We start from the raw sequence: 5,184 nt of genomic DNA, 5'->3' as shown, positions 1-5,184 counted from the left end.
GGCCTCCGTGTCCCGCAGCCTCTGCACCAGCTTCTCTGTCACCCCCTGGATGTCCTCCGTTGTGTTGTCACCCTCCAGGGCAGTGAAGAGGATCTTGTGTTCCACCACGATACTGCCGGGTCTGAGGGAAGGGGTTGAGGGGGTTAGCGGGGAGGCCCCCGGATGCCTGGGTTCTCTGCCTCCCGGAGAGACTCCAGCCCTTACCTGAGGAGGACAATCCTCACGCCCTCGTAGCCGGGGATGTACCCGTAGACTTTCTTTATCTACAGAAATGAGGGAGGAGTGTGTGAGGTGCTAGGCCAGCCCTGCCACAGGAGATGACCCAGCTTCTTTTGCCCCCAGCCTTACCTCTGTCCGGAAGTGATTCTCGAACTTGCGGTAGGTCTCCGAGTGGGTATCGTTCAACTCCGCTGTGTAGTTGAAGTTGGTGACAGTCACCACCAGCTCCGTCTCCACCACGATTGTCCTTAGGTAAGCTAAAAAACCCGAGATGGGGGAGGCTCAGCATGGAGGCCTGTGCCTCTAGAGGCCCTGGTGAGGGCAGGGAGGGAGGTGAGACTTACGGAGGCTGGTGTCAATGTAATTGGTGGAGAACTCACACACAGGGCCGTAGAACATGGAGGTGCAGAGGCAATGGGGGTGAATATAGGTGCCTCCGTTCTGGCAGAAAACTGTGAAGAAGCAAGGTTGGGGGTAACTGGGGGATGAAGACCGTTGGGTGAACCGTACACCAAAAGGGCGGAGCTGGGGGAGGGTGCGGAAGGGTGTGGGATGAAGATTTACCTGGAGGAACGGTTGTGGTGGATATCACTTCTGTGATAGAGGCTTCTGTGGAGGTGAGAAGTGTGGTGGAGGCCTCCGTGGAAGAATGTGCTGAAGTGCTGGGGGCTGCTGTGGTGCTGCTGGCTTGTGAGGTGGAGGTGGCCGTGGTGTCTGCACTGGTGGTGCCTGCGTTGGAGGTGTCTGCCGAGGTGGAGGAGACTGCAGGTGAGGTGAGGTCTGGGCTGGAGGTTGCTGTGGAGGTTAGATGTGTGGTGGATACAGCGCTGGAGGTGGCAGCAGTGGTGGAGGGTGCCGAGGAGATGTGCGGTGAGGTGCTGGGGGCTGCTGTGGTGGTGCTGGCTTGTGAGGTGGAGGTGGCGGTGGTGTCTGCACTGGTGGTGCCTGCGTTGGAGGTGGCTGCCGAGGTGGAGGAGACTGCAGGTGAGGTGAGGTCCGAGCTGGAGGTGGCCGTGGAGGTTAGATGTGTGGTGGAGACAGTGCTGGAGGTGGCGGCAGTGCTGGAGGGTGCCGTGGAGATGTGTGGTGAGGTGCTGGGGGTTGCTGTGGTGGTGCTGGCTTGTGAGGTGGAGGTGGCCGTGGTGTCTGCACTGGTGGTGCCTGCATTGGAGGTGGCTGCCGAGGTGGAGGAGACTGCAGGTGAAGTGAGGTCCGAGCTGGAGGTGGCCGTGGAGGTTAGATGTGTGGTGGAGACAGTGCTGGAGGTGGCGGCAGTGCTGGAGGGTGCCGTGGAGATGTGTGGTGAGGTGCTGGGGGCTGCTGTGGTGGTGCTGGCTTGTGAGGTGGAGGTGGCCGTGGTGTCTGCACTGGTGGTGCCTGTGTTGGAGGTGTCTGCCGAGGTGGAGGAGACTGCAGGTGAGGTGAGGTCAGGGCTGGAGGTTGCAATGGAGGTGAGTTCAGTGGTGGAGACAGTGCTGGAGGTGGCAGCAGTGCTGGAGGGTGCCGTGGAGATGTGTGGTGAGGTGCTGGGGGCTGCTGTGGTGGTGCTGGCTTGTGAGGTGGAGGTGGCCGTGGTGTCTGCACTGGTGGTGCCTGCATTGGAGGTGGCTGCCGAGGTGGAGGAGACTGCAGGTGAAGTGAGGTCCGAGCTGGAGGTGGCCGTGGAGGTTAGATGTGTGGTGGAGACAGTGCTGGAGGTGGCGGCAGTGCTGGAGGGTGCCGTGGAGATGTGTGGTGAGGTGCTGGGGGCTGCTGTGGTGGTGCTGGCTTGTGAGGTGGAGGTGGCCGTGGTGTCTGCACTGGTGGTGCCTGCATTGGAGGTGGCTGCCGAGGTGGAGGAGACTGCAGGTGAGGTGAGGTCAGAGCTGGAGGTGGCCGTGGAGGTTAGATGTGTGGTGGAGACAGTGCTGGAGGTGGCGGCAGTGCTGGAGGGTGCCGTGGAGATGTGTGGTGAGGTGCTGGGGGCAGCTGTGGTGGTGCTGGCTTGTGAGGTGGAGGTGGCCGTGGTGTCTGCACTGGTGGTGCCTGCATTGGAGGTGGCTGCCGAGGTGGAGGAGACTGCAGGTGAGGTGAGGTCCGAGCTGGAGGTTGCTGTGGAGGTTAGATGTGTGGTGGAGACAGCGCTGGAGGTGTGTGGTGAGGTGCTGGGGGCTGCTGTGGTGGTGCTGTCTTGTGAGGTGGAGGTGGCCGTGGTGTCTGCACTGGTGGTGCCTGCGTTGGAGGTGGTTGCCGAGGTGGAGGAGACTGCAGGTGAGGTGAGGTCAGGGCTGGAGGTGGCCGTGGAGGTTAGATGTGTGGTGGAGACAGCGCTGGAGGTGCCTTGAGGGGTGGCAGAGGTCGTGGAGGAGTGTGCTGAGCTGGTCTCTGCAGCTGTGGTGCCTTCTGTGCTGCTCATGGTGGTCAAGGTGTGTGCCAAGGTGGTGGAGGGTTCCATGGAAGAATGTGGTGAGGTGCTGGGGGCTGCTGTGGTGGTGCTGGCTTGTGAGGTGGAGGTGGCGGTGGTGTCTGCACTGGTGGTGCCTGCGTTGGAGGTGTCTGCCGAGGTGGAGGAGACTGCAGGTGAGGTGAGGTCAGAGCTGGAGGTGGCCGTGGAGGTTACATGTGTGGTGGAGACAGTGCTGGAGGTGGCGGCAGTGCTGGAGGGTGCCGTGGAGATGTGTGGTGAGGTGCTGGGGGCAGCTGTGGTGGTGCTGGCTTGTGAGGTGGAGGTGGCCGTGGTGTCTGCACTGGTGGTGCCTGCGTTGGAGGTGGCTGCCGAGGTGGAGGAGACTGCAGGTGAGGTGAGGTCAGGGATGGAGGTGGCCGTGGAGGTTACATGTGTGGTGGAAAGAGCGCTGGAGGTTGCAGTAGTGCTGGAGGGTGGTGGGGAGGTGCCTTGAGGGGTGGCAGAGGCCGTGGAGGAGTGTGCTGAGCTGGTCTCTGCTCCTGTGGTCCCCTCAGTGCTGCTCATGGTGGTCAGGGTGTGTGCCAAGGTGGTGGAGGCTTCCGTGGAGGTGACAAGTGTGGTGGAGACAGCGCTGGAGATGTGTGGTGAGGTGCTGGGGGCTGCTGTGGTGGTGCTGGCTTGTGAGGTGGAGGTGGCCGTGGTGTCTGCACTGGTGGTGCCTGCATTGGAGGTGGCTGCTGAGGTGGAGGAGACTGCAGGTGAGGTGAGGTCAGGGCTGGAGGTGGCCGTGGAGGTTACATGTGTGGTGGAGACAGTGCTGGAGGTGGCAGCAGTGCTGGAGGGTGCCGTGGAGATGTGTGGTGAGGTGCTGGGGGTTGCTGTGGTGCTGCTGGCTTGTGAGGTGGAGGTGGCCGTGGTGTCTGCACTGGTGGTGCCTGCGTTGGAGGTGTCTGCCGAGGTGGAGGAGACTGCAGGTGAGGTGAGGTCAGAGCTGGAGGTTGCTGTGGAGGTTAGATGTGTGGTGGAGACAGCGCTGGAGGTGTGTGGTGAGGTGCTGGGGGCTGCTGTGGTGGTGCTGTCTTGTGAGGTGGAGGTGGCCGTGGTGTCTGCACTGGTGGTGCCTGCGTTGGAGGTGTCTGCAGAGGTGGAGGAGACTGCAGGTGAGGTGAGGTCAGGGCTGGAGGTGGCCGTGGAGGTTAGATGTGTGGTGGAGACAGCGCTGGAGGTGCCTTGAGGGGTGGCAGAGGTCGTGGAGGAGTGTGCTGAGCTGGTCTCTGCAGCTGTGGTGCCTTCTGTGCTGCTCATGGTGGTCAAGGTGTGTGCCAAGGTGGTGGAGGGTTCCATGGAAGAATGTGGTGAGGTGCTGGGGGCTGCTGTGGTGGTGCTGGCTTGTGAGGTGGAGGTGGCGGTGGTGTCTGCACTGGTGGTGCCTGCGTTGGAGGTGGCTGCCGAGGTGGAGGAGACTGCAGGTGAGGTGAGGTCCGAGCTGGAGGTTGCAATGGAGGTGAGTTCAGTGGTGGAGACAGTGCTGGAGGTGGCAGCAGTGCTGGAGGGTGCCGAGGAGATGTGTGGTGAGGTGCTGGGGGCTGCTGTGGTGGTGCTGGCTTGTGAGGTGGAGGTGGCCGTGGTGTCTGCACTGGTGGTGCCTGCGTTGGAGGTGGCTGCCGAGGTGGAGGAGACTGCAGGTGAGGTGAGGTCCGAGCTGGAGGTGGCCGTGGAGGTTAGATGTGTGGTGGAGACAGCGCTGGAGGTGCCTTGAGGGGTGGCAGAGGTCGTGGAGGAGTGTGCTGAGCTGGTCTCTGCAGCTGTGGTGCCTTCTGTGCTGCTCATGGTGGTCAAGGTGTGTGCCAAGGTGGTGGAGGGTACCATGGAAGAATGTGGTGAGGTGCTGGGGGCTGCTGTGGTGGTGCTGGCTTGTGAGGTGGAGGTGGCCGTGGTGTCTGCACTGGTGGTGCCTGCGTTGGAGGTGGCTGCCGAGGTGGAGGAGACTGCAGGTGAGGTGAGGTCAGGGCTGGAGGTTGCAATGGAGGTGAGTTCAGTGGTGGAGACAGTGCTGGAGGTGGCAGCAGTGCTGGAGGGTGCCGTGGAGATGTGTGGTGAGGTGCTGGGGGCTGCTGTGGTGGTGCTGGCTTGTGAGGTGGAGGTGGCGGTGGTGTCTGCACTGGTGGTGCCTGCGTTGGAGGTGTCTGCCGAGGTGGAGGAGACTGCAGGTGAGGTGAGGTCAGAGCTGGAGGTGGCCGTGGAGGTTACATGTGTGGTGGAAAGAGTGCTGGAGGTGGCAGTAGTGCTGGAGGGTGGTGGGGAGGTGCCTTGAGGGGTGGCAGAGGCCGTGGAGGAGTGTGCTGAGCTGGTCTCTGCTCCTGTGGTCCCCTCAGTGCTGCTCATGGTGGTCAGGGTGTGTGCCAAGGTGGTGGAGGCTTCCGTGGAGGTGACAAGTGTGGTGGAGACAGCGCTGGAGATGTGTGGTGAGGTGCTGGGGGCTGCTGTGGTGGTGCTGGCTTGTGAGGTGGAGGTGGCGGTGGTGTCTGCACTGGTGGTGCCTGCATTGGAGGTGTCTGCCGAGGTGGAGGAGACTGCAG

Source organism: Apteryx mantelli, chromosome 40, assembly GCF_036417845.1.
Source record: "Apteryx mantelli isolate bAptMan1 chromosome 40, bAptMan1.hap1, whole genome shotgun sequence".
Classification (NCBI taxonomy): Eukaryota; Metazoa; Chordata; class Aves; order Apterygiformes; family Apterygidae; genus Apteryx; species Apteryx mantelli.
Note: the sequence above shows the minus strand (reverse complement) of the source record.